This window comes from Equus przewalskii, chromosome 14 (genome assembly GCF_037783145.1).
Source record: "Equus przewalskii isolate Varuska chromosome 14, EquPr2, whole genome shotgun sequence".
Taxonomy (NCBI): Eukaryota; Metazoa; Chordata; class Mammalia; order Perissodactyla; family Equidae; genus Equus; species Equus przewalskii.
Genome location: NC_091844.1, coordinates 36,251,994 through 36,273,338, shown reverse-complemented (window position 1 = coordinate 36,273,338; position 21,345 = coordinate 36,251,994). Strand labels below are relative to the sequence as shown.

General features: G+C 45.5%; 1 protein-coding gene and 1 long non-coding RNA gene across 13 annotated transcripts in view; one reads left to right on the top strand and one right to left on the bottom strand.

Moving 5' to 3' along the window:
* Positions 1–8,102: 8,102 nt before the first annotated feature.
* On the bottom strand, positions 8,103–19,469 carry LOC139075536 (uncharacterized). Its single transcript, XR_011526021.1, has 2 exons — positions 19,266–19,469; positions 8,103–12,486 (listed from the first exon to the last, which is right to left on the bottom strand). It is a non-coding gene; the product is annotated as an uncharacterized lncRNA (long non-coding RNA).
* CEP68 (centrosomal protein 68) overlaps positions 18,621–21,345 on the top strand; it is a 25,165-nt gene continuing 22,440 nt past the window's right edge. For 5 of the 12 annotated variants that reach the window (XM_070572481.1, XM_070572492.1, XM_070572471.1 and 2 more), the window contains exon 1: positions 18,624–18,758. The gene's annotated coding sequence lies outside the window, so the exon portion shown is untranslated. Of the gene's footprint in view, positions 18,759–21,345 lie in introns of all 12 variants that reach the window. The other 7 variants (XM_070572496.1, XM_070572479.1, XM_070572490.1 and 4 more) reach the window with 3 other exon arrangements.

Sequence of the window (21,345 nt, the reverse complement as noted above, 5' to 3'; positions counted from 1 at the left end):
TCAGCAGCTGAAGCAATGTCTCTAAAATTAAGGTTAATGATTTAATAAGCTTAGTTATTTGATTTCTTTTGGCAACCTTCCATTCTTCCCAGGCTTAATCCAATTTAATAAATGGTTATTGAGTGCTTACTGTGTACAGGGCACTCTGTTAGGCTGTGATAAAGAGTGTAAAAAGGATAGCAGAGAGCAGATGACAATTACCCGGTGAAGGGGAGCAGAGAGGCCGACTGCGGCAAGAAGGAGCTGGAAAGATCACCACACAAAAAAGAACACAAGCCTCAGAGCTTCAGAATTAGCACTAATAACCCCAGATCATTAAATGGCCCCCTAGGCTAGACTGCAGCCAGCTCAGAGCCAGCCAGCTCCGAGGTTTCGTAACAACTCTGAGTCATAAAATTATATAAAAAAAAAAGTGGTTAGTAACTCAATGACAGGAAATGATAGGACGTTTTAGAAAAAGTTTAATCAGAATAAGTAGCATTTAACTTAAAGAGCTCGTTTTTGGTTGTCCGAACGATTAATTAAATCTAGATATCTCATTTCTATAAGAATTAATAGGGGGCCAGCCCCATGGCTGAGTGGTTAAGTTTGCGCTCTCTGCTTCGACAGCCCAGGGTTTCGCTGGTTCGAGTCCAGGACGCGGACATGGCACCGCTCATCAGGCCATGCTGAGGCGGTGTCCCACATAGCACAACCAGAAGGACCCACAACTAAAATATACAACTATGTGCCAGGGGGCTTTGGGGAGAAAAAGGAAAAATAAAATCTTTAAAAAAAAAGAATGAATAGGGTGTTTTTGTAAATTCACTTGGAAAGTTCTATTAGGGAAGAATTTGAAAACTGAATCTCGACTAGCCAAATAGACCACTAGTCTTTGGTTCTTTCTACATTAATGGGCTACGGGCTATGCTGGAGGAGTAGGGCTGAGAACAGAGAGAATAATTGCTAACTTTTCATTGTTGTTACCTGTGTTCTTTCTATATTTTTTTAACCTTTTTATTACGGAAAATTTAAAATACACACAAAAGTATACATACCATTATGTATTTATCACCCACTGGCCAATCCCATTTCACCTTGTTGCTGAGCAAGGGCTCGTTACCCAATGCACACAGAAGCAGATACCATGATACACCCGTCTTTGAAAGATGCAGTTTATTGTGCAATAGGTTGGTAAGGAGACAGAAGGAGAGGCTCTCAACTGTCTCCGGGATCTAAGGAATAGTGTAAGGTTTAAGGGATCAACGAGGGCAGGCTGGGATGCAGGAGCCCTGGCAGGATGAGTTTCAACTAGCTGATCAAAATTTTCTCTTCTGCACATGCTCCTGGCTGGCTCACTGCTCTTGAAAAATAGCTTTAACATCCTACTGTTAAAATGAGGTCAGCACAGTCAACAAAAATAAAGTTGTTATGCAGATTCAGGTCATTGCCTTTTTCATTGAGAGAGTTTCCAGAGATTTCTTCAGACGTCCTCTCCTTCCTGGCACAGAGAGGACGGCACCCTCTCTCAATGCTCTCTCAATCTCAAATGCAGGTTTGTCCTATAAATGTAAACTTATACAATCTATACCCACCTGTGTTGTGTCCCCACCCCCCCGCTGGTGCCCCACATTATTTTGAAGCAAATCCAAGACATCATATAATTTTATCCATAAATATTTCAGTATATATCACTAAAGGACAGTATATATCACTAAAGGTAAAGGACTGTTTAAAAAATTCCATTATCATATCTAAAAAATTAACAATAATTCTTTAATATAACCTAGTTAGAGTTCAAATTTCCAATTGCTTCATAAAGTTATAACTTTTAAGGAGTTTACTTGAATTAGGATCTCTATCAGGTCCACATTGCAATTGATTGATATGTCTCTTAGTCCATATGACACTGAGCCTCTTAATCTCAAGTTCGTGTGCCCAATGCACAGTAAGCCAAACCCTGAGACATCAGTGCTTGGAGATGGAGAAAGATTATTCCAATCGGCCAAAACGAGGAAGTGGGAGCCTCGGTTCCCTCAAAGCTGCCTCCCCAGGAACAGAAAGCAGGGTTTTTTTATAGAGCTAAGGGGCTTGGCAAGAGGAGCTTCCGGGAAACAAAGGGGTCACTCCCCATAAACTCCTGGACAATCTGACTTCCGGAAGGCAACGGCTGCTGAGGGCCGGCCATCTGGTGATGGCAACCTCCCAGAAGGTGTTCTCCTCCTTCTGAGAAACAAGCTCACGAATCCTCTGGAAAATAAGCTCGCAAATCCTTGAGACTCCTGAGTCACCTCTCAAGTTAAACAGGAAAAACAGCAAATTGGTTTAACATCTACAGTGCCCCTCAGGTACCAGCTTCACATATGTTTCCCCACCCCTCACACCCCAGCCCCTTGTAAAATTTTTTCATGAAAATTAATTTATTTAACGTGTTTCTCTCTCCTCTCCTTTGAATTTCTTAAAAGTTGATTGTTGGAAGTAGAGTCTCATTCAGATTCACGTTCAATGTTTTTACAAGCCTACTTCCCGGGGAATAGCGTCTTCTACTAGCAGGAGGCTCTTCATGTCTGATTGTCCCTTTTTTTGTCGTGATGATAGGTGTTGACGCTCAGCACCTAGATCCTTCAACACATGAAGGTTGTCAAATGGTGATAGTCTAATCCCATCGTTCCTTAGACAGCACTTAAAGAGAAACGCCCTTCATTTACTACTTGGTTACCCAGTCACACAGTTCATACAGAAAAGCAGGACAAAAGCTTGATTCTCTTCTTTTTCTTTTTTTTAAAGATTGGCACCTGAGCTAACATCTGTTGCCAATCTTCCTTTTTTGCTTCTTCTTCTTCTTCTCTCCAAAGCCCCCCAGTACATAGTTGTATATTCTAATTGTGAGTGCCTCTGGTTGTGCTATGTGGGACGCCTCCTCAGCTTGGCCTGATGAGCAGTGCCAGGTCCGCACCCAGGATCCGAACCCGTGAAATCCTGGGCCACTGAAGCGGAGCGTGGGAACTTAACCACTCAGCCACGGGGCCAGCCCCTGGTTCTTTTTCTTTATTTACCAGTTTTCAGAATACTGAGTTGACTTCCTAGCATCCTCCAACAGGGAACAATATATTTCTTTTTAGTAACGTTGTTAACTCATCTTTAAATATATTTGATGTGTTTGAATCCATTGCAGTTTTTATCCTTCTTGATGCTGAAGTCTTCCCACTTTTGGACAGTGGGAGGCTCCCCAAGTTGGCTCCTGAGTCCTTCTCTAGGACCCAAGTCATCTTTGAAAGCTTCCGTACTCTCTGATATGAGAAGATCTTCCAGGCTCATTTCATATATTTCCTGGAGCCAACAATTTCTCCAAGGACTACTGGTTCCTTTTAGTGGGAAATGGTATTTTGAGATATACTAGTTATGTTTTAATTTTATGATGTTTTGGGATCTTGAGGAGCCTTGACGACTGGGAGGAGACTGCCCCTCCCAGGGCTGGCTGATGCCTAAAAGAATAGACAACTCACCTGCAAACATACCTTTCATATGCAAGTCCATACCCCCAACCTCCTTTATCTAACTCTCATACATCAAGCCAATATTTCCATTCTCCTGAATCAGCCCAGGGCCAGGTACCAGACAACCAGAGCCTGGAGCCCAGAGCCCACTGATATTATTCAGATTATCCAGTTCTAAATGGTTTACTTTGCCTTGCCTTTCCCACAGAAAACACAGTAAAGCCTCTACACCACAGCTTCTCCTCTCTTCTTCTGCTTCCTGCCTAAACCGAGTGCTTCTCCATGTGGCCCTGCATGGTAAGGCATGCCTTCTTCTCTTGGGAAACATAAGTAATATATTATTCTTTTGATGGCGGTAGCCTCTCTGTGCCATTACTCAGTCACCTCATAAATTAGTATCCTGTGGGCAAATTTTAACACAAGAGCTCACAATCTGGAGGCCAGGAGTGCTCGTTGCTACAGGGACAGAGCCAGGAAATACATTCTAAACTCACACTGATAGCTCCCACTCAAAATCAGGGGGATTCTGCTTGACCTCTTCTGTCTTATATCCACATACCCTTCCTCCCACACTGAGAATTCTGGTTCTCATTTATTCTGGGAATGACGGAATTACCATAGCACAGATTGTACGGCTTTATCATACCACAACGATCTCAGAATAACAGTTCTGTTAGCAAAAATGCAACTACTTTACACAGTTTAAAATCTTTATTTTAGTGGTTCTCTTTTGTCCTCAAGATATAACCAACCAGGGATGTGCACCTAAATTACTGTGTTTCACAGTCACTAAGAAGAGCTCCTTCTCTGGGTTGTTATCCCCAAAACTGGTTTGTCCGTTTTATTTTATTTTTGAGGGATGGCTTTAACATTTTTGAATGTTATTTTATGATTATGTAAATTATTTACATGGCTCCAAAGCAAATCTACAAATGAAGTTATGTTCAGAGAAGTCTGGCTTCTACTCCTGGCTACCTCCTCCCCATGACCTCATTCCCTCTGTCCTGTATAGGTAACCATTTTTATTTAATTGGTTATTCTTCCATTATTGTTCTTTTAATATAAGTATATATGTATCTAACATATAAGTATGTGTATATGTTTTTGTATATTTAATGTGGTTGCAGACCCTGTACACTTTTCTCTACCTTGCTTCTCTCACTTGGCAACACACGCTGGAGATCACTGTGTGGTAGCATTTAGAGATTCCCTTCACTCCTTTTACGTGACTAGCTGCTAACTGTGATTGAGTGCTCAGTCTTCAAGTGCCAGGCACTGTGCTAAGTGGCTTACACAGATTATCTCATTTAATCCTCAGAACAACCCAGTGACATTGGCACTATTATAATTGCCATTTCACATGAGAAATTGAAGGTTATGTAATTTGTCCAAGGTCAGTCAGCTGAAAAGCAGTGAATAATCTTTTATGATGGAAGGAGGAAATGGGTAAATTTTATGTCTACATTATCCATGTATTTCTTTATCTCTAGTTAGACATAGAGATGAGAAACCATTTACACCCGTGAATTAGTAGACATCAGTGTCCCAAAATATGCAGAAGCCGTGTCTGGTTTGTAAACAATGATTCATAGAGAAGTTTCCATGGATGCAGAGGGCTTTTAGAGCAGGCAGAAAATAAAAATAGACACATAAAGTAACTTGAAAACCATTTTAAAAAGCTATTCTAGCATGTGAAAAAAAGTGTAGATTAACTCTATAAATAATGAGGTGACTTGGAATCAGTGAGAAATCAAAGTAGGTGTAACATCACAAAAGTCATCTGGAGATTGTAATTCTTTGGACACAAAACTAGAGACACCTCTACTGACACACTCCATCTCTTTGTCCATTTTGTTGTTGTTGTTCTCTTTTTGTTTGTTTGTGCGCTTTCTCATAGCAGGGTCTCTTTCTGCCATCAGCTGCAGCTGGTACCTCCCCCAGGGCAGGTGGGACAGGTTCTAGAGAAAGAGGAATGAATGGCTGGTGGGCTGGGATGACACCCCAAGTGGCTTTGGGTTTTTTTTTTTTTTTAAAGATTGGCACCTGAGCTAACATCTGTTGCCAATCTTCCTTTTTTTCTTCTTCTTCTTCTCCCCAAAGCCCCCCCAGTACATAGTTGTATATTCTAGTTGTGAGTGCCTCTGGCTGTGGCATGTGGGATGCCGCCTCAGCATGGCCTGATGAGCGGTGCCATGTCCGCGCCCAGGATCTGAACCAGTGAAACCCTGGGCCGCCCGAAGCCGAGCGCACAATCTTAACCACTCGACCACGGGGCTGGTCCCAGCCCAAATGGATTTGTATTCTACTCGTATGCTTATTTTCACCTTTCTTTTAGACTGTTAGCAAATTTAGGCAGGCCCTGTTACACTCATTCTTGTATGCCTGCCCCCATCTCAGCTAATGGACCAGATGGACACTTGACTCAAAGGGAGCCAATCAGACTCTTTCGTTGGAATTTTTGATTAGGATCCAGAGACGCTGAGTGGCCTCTGCTGGACACTGACCTCCTGATTCCCACCCCTGCTCCCTACCCTCATCATCATGACTCAGTATTCAGGCTGGCAACTGAAAAGGTGCTCTACATTCTTCTCCTTCTTTCACTTCCCACCCATCCCCATCCTATCCATCAGTAAATCAATCATGCTGATGCTAGCTCTAAAATATATCTCAGATTCGCTCGCTCTCTCTGTCCCATAGCTAGCACCTGTCTGGGTGTCTGCCATCTCTTACCTGGACAACTGCAGCGCCTTCCAAATTAATGCCCCTCTTTCTGGAGTGATCTTAAGATGTAAATCAGGTTAAGTCTCACCCCTGCTTAAAATCCTTCAGTGGCAACTCTCTGCACCCAGAATAGAATCCAGACCCTGGTCTGGGAAGCCCTGCCTGCCTCTCCTGCCTCATCCAGGTGGCTGTCCCCTTTGCCCGCCTCCCTCCAGCCACACTGATCCTGTGTAGGTTGGGTACACACCTGGCACTTCCCTATTCTCAAGCCTGTGCTCATCAGGGGCCTGGAATTCCTGCATTCCCTCCGCACTTGTTGGCTCCTCCTCATCTCTCCAGCCTCAGCTTAAATGTCACCCTCTCAGAGGAGCTTTCCCTGAGCACACAATCTAAAGTAGGTCATCGATGTTTCTCTTCTCTCGGTGCCTCATTTGTTTCTTTCCTGGCACTTAGCATAATGTATAATTATTTTTATTTGTGTATTTAATTGTCTTCCCAACTACAGTGTAAGCTCCATGAGGGCGGGAACCATACCTATCGTGTTGGCCATTACATCATATCCAGTTGTGGAAATAAGGACAGGCTTGGTATTAGTCAGGGTTCTCCAGAGAAACAGAACCAATAGGATATATATGTATATATATATATAAAAAATAGGAGAATTATTATATGAATTGGCTCATAGGATTATGGAGGTCGAAAAGTCCCACGATCTGCCATTTGCAAGCTAGAGAACCAGGAAAGCTGGCTGTGTGTCCCCTACAGCTAAGGAGGCATTGTGGATGAGTGTCTTGCCAGCACTCAGGAAATCTAGAGGCAAGAAGTGGGCTGGTGAGCTGCCTTGGGAGGAGCATGAAGAAGGGTTGCTGCTGTACTGGGATAGGCTTGCCCGCCCAGTTTCTCAGGGCATGGAGAGTGAGAGTGTGTCTCATGGACCTGATGGTAGCTGAGAGGGAGAGAGAGAGAGCCATGGAGCCGGTGATTTGTCTTAGACAACCACCAGTTGGGCCATCCAGAGGAGCAACAGAACCTCAGCCACAGGAGGACGTTGAAGCAGACTCTTAGGGACTGTGGACGGAGCAAAGAAACTGCTGGATTCCTGGGTCAAGAGAACTCAGGTGAAACCTGATCAGTGGTGTTAGGGTTCTTAAAAGAGAACCCCATGTATAAATATCAAATCACTATGATGCACACCTGAAACTAATAAGATGGGGCCAGCACCGTGGCCGAGTGGTTAAGTTCATGGCTCTGCCTTCGGCGGCCCAGGGTTTCACCGGTTCGGATCCGGGGCACAGACGTGGTACCGCTCATCAGGCCACGTTGAGGCAGCGACCCACATGCCACAACTAGGAGGACCCACAACTAAAAAAAATATATACAACTATGTACTGGGGGGATTGGGGGAGAAAAAGCAGAGGAAGAAAAAGATTGGCAACAGCTGTTAGCTCAGGCGCCAATCTTTAAAAAAAAAAGCTAATAAGATATTGTACATCAATTACACTTCAATCAACAAGAGAGAGAGAGAAAGAGAGCCCATGGGAAAATCAGCTTTAAACACCTCGAGGCGGACAGCATGAAGCCATCCTCCTATGGCACCAGTCAAGTAAAAATGTACCTGGCCCCCTCCTACTCCTGCTTCCTGTAATCCCGAGGGGTCCAAAGCAGAGTCAGAGAGCTGGGGTGAAGGGGGCAGGACTGGAGCTGGGAGCAGGAGACAGACTCCTCCTTCCCCACACCCCCACACCCCAATACCTCCTCGCATGCCCTTGTGCGGAGCAAGGAGAAGATTTAAAATCATTTTTGGAGTTCTGATTACTTAGGACTGACACCTTAATGGCTAAATTGAGACTGTGTTTATAATTGAAAGTGATGACCTTTTTTTCCTTAAAGTGACCAGAAAAATAATGGAGCTTTCAGAGTTTAATGCAGGTGAAAGGGAAGAATTACTAACCCCCCCAAAAGGGATGATGGGATTTAAAACTAAGCTTGCTGTTCATATTATAACTTCCAAATGCAGCTATTTCAACATACAGTTAGATTAATAATGCCGATAACAGTGTAATTCCTATTAGTAAGGCATCTTATTTTCTCTCGATAGGAGAGGTTTGTTGTCCCCCAACACTCTACAGGGAAGATCTGTGCCTTTGGTCAGATTTGCCTTTTTCAATTGTGTCAATGTCCTCATTGTTTTTAAAAATGGGGGGGCGTGGTGGAGAAGAGCTTTAGTAAAATACCCCAGGACATCTCTTGAGTTCTGTTTTCTTTTCTAAGTGCACTTTCAGAAAGAGAAAAGTATTTCTAGCTCCTAGCGAACCCAGTTTTGTGACTGCCCTCCCACCAAGCTGCAGCCCCAGCCATACAAGTCAGGGAGCTTCTGGAAGGCAGAGCCCAGCACAGAGAAGATGCTCCCTGGATGCTGCCCGGATGAATACTGTGCTCCCACCCCCGGTCAGTCTAAGCAGTTCTTTGCAACAAAATGGGCTCCACCTTGTGGTCACACTTAAGAACTGCACCACTGCTCTCCAAGGTCTATACCCCCAAGGGCAGCAGGATCACCACCCTGTCTTTCCTAGTGTTTCTTATACCTTTAGGCTCCTAAAAAAGAAAAGTACACCAACATAAAGTTTACTGCATGGGACCTCATGCAGACATCTTCAACACAACTTATGTCAAACCAAATATACTCTTTCTTCTCCACATCTTACATCTTATTCTATCGATATTATTGGTTTTCTTCAATGTCTTCAAAGCCACATTGGCCAGGTGCTTTAAAAACATTTTCACATTTAATCCATACTATAACCCGGGAGACTAGCCATTTCACAAATGGGGAAATCTGGGCAAACTGGCTCAGACAGTTTCAATAACTTGCCCAAGGCCACACAGCTAATTAGCAGGGGAGTTGGGATTTTCACCAGGTCAAAGAGATCCACAACACAGGCTCTTTCCACCAAACCACACTGCTTCTGGCTGATAGGATTTTCATCTACTCAGATTTTGAAGCCGGAAATTAGTAAGGTGTTCTTGATTACTCTCTCTCCTTCACCTATGTTAAAAAGAGACAATAGGGGGCTGGCCCCATGGCCGAGTGGTTAAGTTCACGCGCTCCGCTGCAGGCAGCCCAGTGCTTCGTTGGTTAGAATCCTGGGCGCGGACATGGCACTGCTCATCAAACCACGCTGAGGCAGCATCTCACATGCTAACAACTAGAAGGACCCACAACGAAGAATATACAACTATGTACTGGGGGGCTTTGGGGAGAAAAAGGAAAAAAATGAAATCTTTAAAAAAAAAAAAGAGACAATAGGCCCAAAATGGAGTCACTTATGCTAAGCCCCACATCAGCAAACCAAGACTCGATACCTAACCTAAATGCAGTTTCAGCTTCTCCCAGGAATGCAGCCTTTATCCTGTCAATCCGGAAGTGCCTGCTCAGGACTAGTGAGCTAATCTGTAGGATAGACCCCTTCTGTCCCCCTTGGGAAGGTGACCTTGCCTGAAACAATCCACTCTTTTGGAATGACTTCCTTTTCTCATGCTCTTTCTGCCTTTAAAACCTTGTCTCTTCTACAGCTCTTTGGAGCTCTATCTGCCAAGGTGGGATGCTGGCCCATTCATGAATCATTAAATAAAGCCAATAGATCTTTAAATTTGTTCAGCTGAATTTTGGTTTTTAACTCCCATGTGCAAGAAGGTTGACTGATATCACCTCCTAAATGACATGCATTTGTCCCTTCCACTTTCCCCACTGCCGTAATCTCACTCTGGCCCTCCCTCATGTCTCACATGAAATACTTCAACAGACTGCTAACAGGTTTCCGGTCTCTCCACAACCCTAGCCCACTGAAGAGAGGTCCTAGTTTTAAAATCCAAATCTGAAAAGGCACAACCCATCCAGAGGACATTCAGGCCATACATATCAAGAGCCTTAAAAATGTCTATTCTCTTTCAATTAGTAATTCTACTCCTGTGAATCTACCTTCAAAAAAGAATCCTGTATATATAGAAAAAGCTGAATGCACAAAGATGTCAGGGCAGTATTATTGATGTGATATATTCATCCCCTACAACTTTTTTAAAAATTCCATTATGGAATAAACTAAATCAAGTTAATTTCAACTCCAAGCCAACAGGAAATTCTGCCTCAGATCATTTTTGAGAGCTCCTTGGAAGACCCTGCATTTATGGGTCATCCTTGGTCACTGCCAATCCCCCATTGTCTCAGTTTACCTGATCCCCCCTGGTTCTAATAGCCCACTAGCTTACATGCCACTCTGGGGACACATGGATATTTGGTGAAGCTGGGAACCCTTCACTATTCCTCTCTGAGATCTGGCCACCTCCCTGGAGTGTTGTCAGGGAGCAGGTCACTGGTCTCGGCTGTTGCAGGACCCTGGACCCCTCCCCCAGCCTGGGGACATCTTTTAGCCTGGGGAAAATCCGCCAGTGCCTGCAGCTGGTCTCCTCTCCCTGTGGTACACTGAATCACCTCAGGGGGCTAGACTTCTGAAAACAAAGCCGGGAAGGAAGTGTTTTGCAGGCAACTTCTTTTGGCTCGCCACAAACCTCCCCTGTGGAAAGCAAACACAAGGCCTGCTACCTGCTCAACAGGAGGAAATATGGACAGAAATCCCACATTAGTATCTCAGAAAATTATGCTACCTTGAGAAGCTTGATGATCAGGCAATGCCATAAAAAGTGAATGTTAGACATGAAGTCTGTGGGCGGCACGAGATGCTGACACAACATGGACATTATACAGCTTGCAAAACCCATTCACTCCAGCTGTTTAAGCTAGATGCAAATTTCTGAAGTTCTGGTGAAAATGGTTGGAAAAATAGATATTACTGAAGCAATCACCCTTGGCTTTCCCAGCTTTACAAACTCTTCTACGCCTATGGAACTCTCGTCCTGCCTGTAGCTTTAGCTGTCACATCCATATGACCAACTATCCCATCTTCTTCTCCTGCCCTGACTTCTGAACTTCAGCTCCATGTCTCCAACTGACCACAAAACGGCACCACCTGGACATCCTGCTTTCACTTCGCGTCCAAAATCAACCTCATTGTTGTTACCCCAGGTTGGCTTCCTCTGTACAGGTCTTATTTCTGGCAAGGAGATGGGAGTGTATGGGCCAAGCAAACTTCCTTCCTCGACACTGCCCCCTTCCGGAAGCCTCACAGTGCCTGCCAAAGTCCCCAGTTCAGGGGCTTCTTTGCAGAAGTTGTTCTGTCTGGTACCCCCTCAGAGGCCAATGAATGGACTAGAGGGGACCCGGTCCAGGGGCACCCAAGCTAGCGGCCCAACTAGCCCTTCTGAAGTCACCTTGAAGGGGAGCGCTGACCAACAAGAACACCCTCTGTTATATAGTGACCAGCCAAACAATGAGATCATCTCTCTGGGGGCTGATACAGGAGAGTAAAAGTTGAGATGGAGATAGATAGTAGTTGAGTGGCCATAACAGGTATCCAAGAATTTTAGTCATCAGGGACGCTCTGTTGATGCTGTTCCCTCCCACAGCAGGTGAGCTTTCCAGGCAGCTGGAGTAGAGGTGTAGAAGAAAGTATGGGAGATGTTTTCTCTTCTCTTTGTTTCTCTTCTTTTCTCTTCCCTCTCTCAGCCCTCCTTTCGTCCTTTCTTTTGTCCCCATTTGAGGGAAGTCCTCCATTGCGTGAGTCCTGGCAGATGGCAGGGCCACAATTCCCACTGTGGATGCTGAGAGACTCAGGTGCTTTCTGTCCCCAGACCTTGGGAGCTGGATCTTGGGCACATGAGAAATCAGACACTCGGAGTCAGTAGAGAAATAATCTGCGGCAGCAGCACCAGATGTGGGCAGTGGCAGCATTTAGTGTGTGGTGGCCATGGCAGTGGGCAGGCCAAACTGTGCCTGTGGTGAGAAAAACTGTTCGTCTATGGAAACATGGAAAGAGTACAGGGGATTCACCCACCACGTAGTGAATTAGTTGTCTATTGCTGTGAAACAAATTACTCCAAAACATATCAGCTTAGGAACAAACAGTTACCAGGCCACAGTTCTGTGGGTCAGGACCCCCGGCATCACTCAGCAGGGTGCCTCTGGCTCAGGGTCTCTCACAAGGCTGCAATCACGGTGTCAAGGGGGTTGCAGTGTCACATGGAGGCTGGGCTTGGGAAAGATCTGCTTCCAAGCTTGCTCAGGTGGTTGTTGGCAGGATTCAGTTCCTCACTGGCTGTTGGCCTGAGGCCTCCCTCAGTTCCTCATCACATGGGCCTCTTCTCCACGGGGCGGTTCACAGCAGCCAGCTTCCACCTGACCCAGTGAGGGAGAGAGAACGTCAAAGATGGAAGCCACGGTCTTTTTGTGACCCAATCACAGAAGTGACATTTCATCATCTCTCCCACAAGCTAAGTCACTAACTCTAGCTCATACTCAAGGGAAAGGGTGTGAATTCCAGGAGGGAAGAGAAGAATTCACTGAGTGCCATCTTAGAGGCTGCCAAGCACAGGTTTATTGATTGTTAGCATTTTACCACATTTGCTCTCCCTCCTCTTTATATAGATATAGATACATCTGTTCGTAGTATATCTATCTATCTGTCTATATTTGTGTATATATACTTTTTTTTGGTTAAACAACCAAAAATAAGTTCTAGACCTCAAGATATTTCCTCTACTTCAGCATGCATCTCCTAAGAATAAGGACGTTTTCCTACAAAACCACAGTGTTACCACACTATTTAACAATAGTGCTGTAATATCATCTAACATGAGCTCAAACTCAACTTTCCTCTACTATCCCCATAATCTCTTTTATAGTTCTTTTTTTTCCTGCTCCAGCATCCAGTTGAGGTTCCTGTATTGTTTTTGATTGTTTTATTTATTAGTCTCTTTTAATCTAGAACAGCTCTTCGCAATACCATCTGTTTCTGTTTTCTCACACTGTTGACATTTTTGAGAGCCCAGGCCAATTGTTTTGGAGAATGATCCGTATTCTGGAGATGGGTATTTCCTTACAGTGTTGTTTAACTTGTCCCAGTATCCACCGTATTTCCTGTAAGCAGGAAGTTAGATTAAATAGTCTTGGAAAAAAATACTTCTTAGGAGGCTAGTGGTGTTTGACCACTTGGTTATGGGGGTAGCTGCTCGATTTCTCCTTTATAAATACATCATTTCCCTCTTGTAATTAGTCAGCAATCTGTAGGGTGATACGTGGAGTCTGTGTGGCTATCCTTTTCCCCAACAATGTTTCTCCCAGGGGTTTTAGCATCCATTAGTAATTCTTGACTTGGTTAATTATTACATTTGGGGTTGCAAATGGTGACTGTCTAATCTATCATTCCTTCTACATTTACCATTCTGTAAAGATGAACTTGTCTTATGTTTTATATGTTTGTTTGAGAATTATGTTGAACTCATTTTTTAAAATTATTATATTACAATCAATTAACATTGTTCTTTTTGATGTGCAAATTGTCCCTGATTTGACCAATGAGAAACTCTTTCAAGCTGATTCCTGTATCCAATAAAAAAAAAACTCTGCTGAGATATAATTCACCTACTATACAGTTCACCCATTTACAGTGTACATTTCCATGGTTTTTAGTTTATTCACAGAGTTGTGCAACCATCACCACAATCAATTTTAGAACATTTCACCATCCCAAAAAGAAACCTGTTACCCATTAGTGGTCACTCCCCATTCCCCACAACTTCCTCAGCCCTAGGCAACTATTAATCCACTTTCTGTCTCTATAGGTTTCTCTATTTTAAACATGTCGTATAAATAGAATCATATAATATACGGTCTTTCGTGAATGGCTTCTTTCACTTAACATTATATTTTCAAGGTTCATCCATGTTGTAGCAGGTATCGGTACTTCATTCCTTTTTATTCCCAGATAAAATTCTATTTTATGGATATACCATATTTTATTTATCCATTCATCAGTTGATAGACATTTGTGTTGTTTCCACTTTTTGGCTGTTGTGAATAAAGCTGCTATGAACATTCATGTACAAGCGTTTGTGTGAACATATGTGTTAATTTCTCTTGGGTAGTGGAATTGCTGGGTCATATAGTAAATCTATGTTTGACCTTCTGAGGAACTGCCAGACTGTTTTCCAAAATGACTGCCCCATTTTACTTTCCTACTAGCAATATATGAGGGTTCCAATATTTCCATATCTCACCAACACTTGTTATCACCTATCTTTTTGACTATAGCCATCCTAGCGGATGTGAAGCGATATCTCATTGTGATTTTGATTTGCATTTCCCAGAGCCTAATGATATTGAATCTACTTTTCCAACGTACTTTTGATCCCTTTCAAAAATTCATGTCTTATTTTATTTCCAGAAAATTTCCCTGTATTATAGCTTTGTTTTCTTGTTATGTTTTTCTTCTCTGGGGACTCTGATGATATACATGTTAGTTCTTCTTTGTCTATCTTCTACGTCTCTCACTTTTTCTCTGATATTTTTCCTTCTTTTCCAAATTTACTTTTGGTTCTCCTAACCATTTAAAAAGTTTTTCCCAAGGTCCCTTATGAATTCTTAATCTATCCTGTTTTCCCTTAGATACCATAAAATTTAGTTCTCCTATCTCAGGATTATTTTTTCTTCTTTTTCTTTCCTGAATTCAGTCAGTCTTCATTTCACAGCTTTCTCTTTCGTGTCCATTTCTTTTTTGAGCTTTTAAATATCTGATTTTTCTATATTCTTTACAGCTGCCGTTGCTTGCTAAATGATATTTAATTCACGTTGAGTTCTGTGTTGCAGTTTTCCTCTGCTTTTTGGCTGTATATTCATTAGCTAAAAAGGTTTGATTATTATTTTGTTCTTATAGTTGCTTTATAGGGATGGTGGTTGCTGTTTTCAGTTTATTTCAAAAAGTCTTGGATCTTCCTGAACCAGAAATAACAAGTGTTTCTACTGAGGGGAGATGACAGTGCAGGAGGCTGAAGAGTGACAGGTAAGGTTGGAGCAAGAGGCTGGAAGGATGGAAGGAAGGTTTCTTAGGAAGAACATCTCTGGGGGGAAATGTAAATGGTAGAACATATGATGAGTGTGAGTATTTTAAAACAAACTATTGATAGAAACATGACACATTTAATGGAAAAACTAAGAACAGAAACAATGAAATCTGTGCAGGTGAAAAAATCATTAGCTCCAGGAAAAACCAAAAAATTGTAAGAGAAAGGAAATATAATCACAGTATAGAATTCATCAGTAAGCAATATTTATAAAATCATAATAATATAAATGCTGTCCAGTGACTTAAATAAGGAAAATTGTGATATAGCAAATATAAGCTGGATGAGAGACAATGGGAAAGGGGGTAAAATGGGCTAAATCCTCATGTAACATAATAAAAAGTCAACAGATCAGATCTAAAATGCATAAATCAATAAGTAACAGTACAAGTACAGATCTTCCTCAACTTATTATGGGTTTACGTCCCTATAAACCCATTGTAAATTGAAAATATCATAAATTGAGAATGTATTTAACCTACCGAACATCATAGCTTAGCCTCACCTACCTTAAACGTGCTCAGAACACTTACATTAACCTGCAGTTGGGCAAAATCATCTAAGGCAGAGCCTATTTTATAGTAAAGTGCTGAATATCTCATGTAATTTACTAATACTGTACTGAAAGTGAAGAATACAATGGATGCGTGGGTACAGAATGGCTGTAGGTGTACCGGTTCTTACTCTTGGGATCGCGTGGCTTTCTGGGAGCTGTGGCTGGATGCCACTGCCCAGCATCTCAAGGGAGTATCCTACCGCATATTGCTCGTCCAGGAAAAGATCAAAATTGAAAAATCGAAGTATGGTTTCTACTAAATGCGTATCACTTTCACACCATCGTAAAGTCAGAAAATCATAAATCAAACCATCCTAAGTCAGGGACCGTTTGTACTATTTAAAAATGTGAAAAAAAAGAAAAACAGAAGAGAAAGCTAAAAATTTGAAAGTGAAAGCCTCAGATAAAGAAGACTAAGAGGGTTGAATGGGCAGTGGACTCCTTTGCCTTATGAGTCTTCTAGTTCTGCATGATTTTTTTACAAAGAATATGTGCACACATTACTTTGACAACATAAAAAAATGTAATTCTTTCGTGTATGAGGAAGATCTGCCCTGAGCTAACATCTGTGCCAATCTTCCTCCTCTTTATATGTGGGACGCCTGCCACAGCATAGCTTGCCAAGCAGTGCCATGTCCACACCCGGGATCCGAACCAGCGAACCCCAGGCCGCCGAAGCAGAATGTGTGAACCTAACTGCTGCGCCATCCGGCCGGCCCCTGGGTCGCATCTTTGAGGACAAGAGGTGGGAGACTATAGGTGGTCAGGCCTGGGCCCCACCTGACTTGGGAGGCCAGGGAAGTGTGATGCCCCTAAAAGAACCATCTGACCCAGGGGATCTCAGGCGATCCTTCAAAGGAAAGATTACTTGTCAAGCAAAAACAAAAGATGCTCACAACAGAAAATCACAGAATTACAGTCAGAGCTGAAAGGAACCTCAGAAGTCACCCATCCTCTCCCCTCTTAGAGATGAGGAAAACATACGAGGAGGTAGAAAATGGTAAAGGCCCCGCCAAAGGGACACACAGAGTATGGCAGAGTTCAAGGAAGGGAGAGTGCACATCTGGCTGAGGAGATCAGGCTGGGCTCGATGAAGGTCAAATCCCTTTGACCTGGGACCTGACGCACAGTGGGTGAACGGTAGTTTTTTTGCTGACTTCGGAATTACTCTTCTCCTCATGGTCTGCTTCTCTTAAATCCCACCACCCACAACTTCCTTGACTTTTTGAGTCCTTATTCATTTGGCTTGGATTTTTTTTTCAAGTTCCAATTCCCTTCACTTGGATTTGGTGCCCTGGTTCAACCTTGACCTGGCTGCCTGTTTGGACTTGACCCCGTCCTCTGTCCAGCAGGGTGTCTTGGCTGGGAAAGACCAAGTCTCAGCCCATGGGACAAGGTGACTCCCCCAGAGGTCTTCTGTGTATTCAGAGAAGACCCAGGGTCACAAACATGAATGCCGTCAGATGTCAGGCAGGTAACAAATGTGTGAAGAGGCTGGCTGGTTTAATATGCAAGTGGTGCTTGTGGGATTTAAATTCTTATTAAAAAACAAGAGCGTGGGGCCAGCCATGGCATTCTGCTTCAGCAGTCCTGTTCTGATCCCGGGTGTGGACCTAGACTTGTCAGCCATGCTGTGGCAGTGACCCACATATAAAATAACAGAGGAAGACAGGCACCCATGTCAGCTCAGCTCAGGGGACTCTTCCTCAGCAAAAAAACAAAACACAACACAATCAGTGTGCTGCCCAAACCACACCATCTGTGGGCTAGTTTCTGCTCTTGCTGTAAAAACTTTGTGACTCCCGCGTTAGACAAAACCTCGAGCTCTCATGACAGGTTCAGGAAAACCCAAGTCTTTATCTCCTAAACTGAAAGAACGTGTACCCTCCCTACAGCTGTTTTATGACCTGGCGAGGCATTCAACAGCAGCCAGATCGCTGAAACTGCTGCTGGGAAAAGCGTCAGAAAGCAGGAACGCGGGGTTACAATGTGACCCCCTCCCCAGCCCCGCCCGGTGGTAGTTCCTCTAGGCCCCAGGATTCCCCTGAGCAGTAAGAGCTGAAGAGCTGTGTCACTAGGCTCCTAGGCCTCACTGCTGGCAGGGGCGGAGGGGAGGGGTTGTGGTGAAAGGGGGACGTGCATCTTAGCCTCCCACAGGCTGGCTCTCACTTCCCCTTGGCCTCCGACACCAATTTCCCATCAGACCAGGCTAAAAAAAAAAAAAAAAAAATCAGAAACCCGCTAAGCAGCTCCCGGCTCATTTATTCACACCCCTCCCATCCGTTTCGGGCCTGCCTAGGTCCCACTTCCCTCCTGAAGCCATCCCAAACCCCCTGGCCTAGGGACCTCGCCCTCCTCGGGCGCTTCTGCCCGACGGCACCTGTTCGGGCCTGGGTTACACGCCGCCCGGTTGTTTAGATGCGAATGTAAACAGACGCACAGGAAAAGAGCGTGGGACCGCCTCCCCGCAGCGGCGCGCCTGGACCCAGCCGTGCGCCCCGCGCAAAGGGAATGAATGAACTCAGGACTCAAGGGGCGGCCTGCAGGACGGAAAGAGCGCGCGCCGACCGCCGGCACCCACCCCTCCGCGCCGCCCGGGACGACGCGCCCCTGCGTGACCCCGCTCGCCGCGAACACGCGATCCCGAGCCGCGAGCGCGGGAGGCAAGGGAAGGCAGGCGCTTGAGGAAGATCCGGCCTCATAGGCCCGGAGGCGCAAGGGGTGGGCTCTTCTTGCAGGAGTGGGCCGCGCATTGGCCGAGCCTCCGGACTGAGCGCTGGGATTGGGCGCCCCGCCCCGAGGGCGCCTCCGCGGGAGGAGGGCGGGCCCCAAGGGCGTGGCCGGCGCTCGGCCCCGCCCCAGGCGTTCCAGGCTCGGGTGGGAGGGCCGTGGTCTGCATCTGGGACCCCCGCGTTGGGGCCGCCGTATGGGGCTGTTGGGCCCGCGCGCACCGCTGCAGGCCCGGCTGGGGCGTCCGAAGCGCTCGAGCTGCGGTAGGTAGTGGCCGGCGCGCAGCCGCGGTGTCCGAGGGGCCGCGGCGCTGGGGGCCGCGGCCGGACAGCCCGGGTCCCCGGCGGCCCGGCCCCCTCTGCCGCGCGGTCTCTCTGGGTCTGCGAGGCCCTGCCGGGCCGCCGCGCCTCGCGTCCCCCGCGGGAGGGGCACAAAAGCTGCCTGGGGGCGGGGGCGCCTCGTGCCTTCGCCTCCATTTTGCAGGCGGAACGGCGGGTGCGGGTCGCGACCGCGACCGCGGAGCCGGGGCGGGGTGGGAGGCCGCGGTTGGAAGGGCCTGAGCGCGGCGAGGCCGGGCGGAGGTGGGGGCGCGCGTGTCCTCGTCCTCCCGTGCGAGCAGCTGCTCGGCCGTGGCCGCGGGGGCTCGCTTCCCTCTCGGCCCGGGCCCGGGCGTGCCCTGTTTACCCTGCGCCCTCGCCGAGGCCCCGATGCCCCGGAGTAAGGGGCTCGCGCTGCTCCCGATCCGGCCCACTGCGGAGACCCTGTCTCACCAGCTCAGGGTCATTCCCACTGGAAAGATGGAGACGAAGGATGCCTTCTTGTCGCCTTGAATGCAGCAGTCCCCAGCTGCCGAGGGGAAAAAGCAAGATGTCTCACTTTTTTGCCCAGAAGGGCCACCCTTTCCAGCCGTCATCACTAGAACAGTTCTCGGCAGCCCAGGGGCGCGTGTCCAAAACCTCCTTCAGCCCCTGTATAATTATCCGGTTGGGTTTGGGGTATTGTTTGTAATAAAAATGAGCGGAAACCTGCCAGTGCCAGAGTAAATTAGACCTCACTGGGAATTCATTGCGGGGTGGAGGGAGGCGGGCACGAAGATGGGTAGCGTTCATGAAGACCCTAACGGTTCCTAGATCCAGAGTATGAAGAGCGTTGTTAAAATGCATTACAAACTGTGTTGCGTCAAGGGTCAAGGGCTTGGTTAAAAGAAGTAGAGGTCACCATTTCTCATCCTTGTTCCCCCATCACCTGGTCAGTCAGTTCCACTCAGCACAGAAAAGAGCAAAGAACTCACCACTTCTGGAAGCTTTTTATAACTCTCCTCCCACTCCAGTAATAATCACTAATAATCACTCCCGCCTTGGGCTACCTTCTCTTGCCTCTATTTTTACACAGCACACTGTATCGTGGTGTCTCCAGCCCCTAGCACAATGCTTGGAACATAGAAGGCACTCTGTGATTGAAAGAAGCCAAAAGAAAACAAAAAATCAGCAGTGTAGCCAAAACTTGACAAAAGGAAAAAAACACGCTTTAATTCCTTTAACTTGTTGGGCCAGTTATTCCTCCAGGGTAGGGAGACAGTTGAGCTCTGGCTCTCTGAAGTCAAATCAGACTTTAGCTCTGTCGTGTTACTAACCCTGGACAGGTTATTTAACTCTGTCTCAGTTTCCTTATCTGTAAAATGGGAGTTAGAATAGTATTTACTCCATGGGTTCTCAATATTAAATAAAATCTTGTCATAAAGTGCTGATCATAGTTCCTGGCACAAAGAAAATGTGCAGTTGCTGTAGGAGTTGTTAGGATAAAAATAAACAGGGACTTGAACAGATTCACTAATACTGAGTATATCTGTGTAGTGCTTCACCCGTCAGGGTCTATCTGCCTTTGGTCTTTATCTGCTCCTTGATTTTAAAAAATTGCTTAAACCTTTCCAGATTCTCCCCACCCCCCAGTAAAAGAATTCCATAGAAGATTAATAGTTTATGCATGTAGTCCTACCATCCACTAGAGATTGATGAGGTGCCAAATAACAATTTGGCCAAGTATTACAGTAGTATTTGATACACTCTTAATGTGGTCTCTTACTCAGAATGGTCATACAAAAGCAGAGGAGGAAGACAGACTCGGCCTGATGTGGCTGAGAGAAAGTCCGTGGGAGGGGTGGTCCAGCCAGAGAGGCGGAGCTTGTGGAGGTGGGCTTGCGCCGCTGTCTCTCCTTATAACTTAAGTCTCTTCTCATGAAGAAACTGTCTCCTGTCTTTAAAGTTGTTCACAAACATTGTGAAAAGTGGAAGAAGCCTTCCTGTTGGCTCTAGACAGATTTGCCAGCCCTGGAGGTGGCAGATACAACCCCTAGGGGAGGTTGCCTCACTTCCAGGTTTTTCTGGACCACTTTCTGGTGCAGGAAACAGGCTAAGTTGTATATTTCCTTACAGCTGTAGGTCCCCTTGGCACATCAGTTTCTCTTAAATTATTTGGAGTCTCCAAAAGAAATACCAGTCCTCCTCTCATTTGAAACTATCATAGGAGAATTCTGGTCTCTGGTTCTGCTTGTAGAATAGCCACAATGAGTCTTGAATCCTTTTTGAGGAATACTATTCTTTCTGGGGACTCTCTTCCAGCTGTGACATTCTATAATTAGCCATTAAAAACCTGCCACAAGGTGTGGGTTTTTTTCTGGTGTCCTGTTGGAAAGCCGTTAAGTTCGAGGACCGTAAATTTCCTTCTTTGTGTGCCTGGCATAAGAGAGGCGCTCGATGAATGGTTGTAAAGCCATGAAAGTTGTTGCTTTTCAGGGCGCTAAAACAGGCGTACTCACCTGGTGTTCTGAAACATTATTGTGCTTACCAGTTG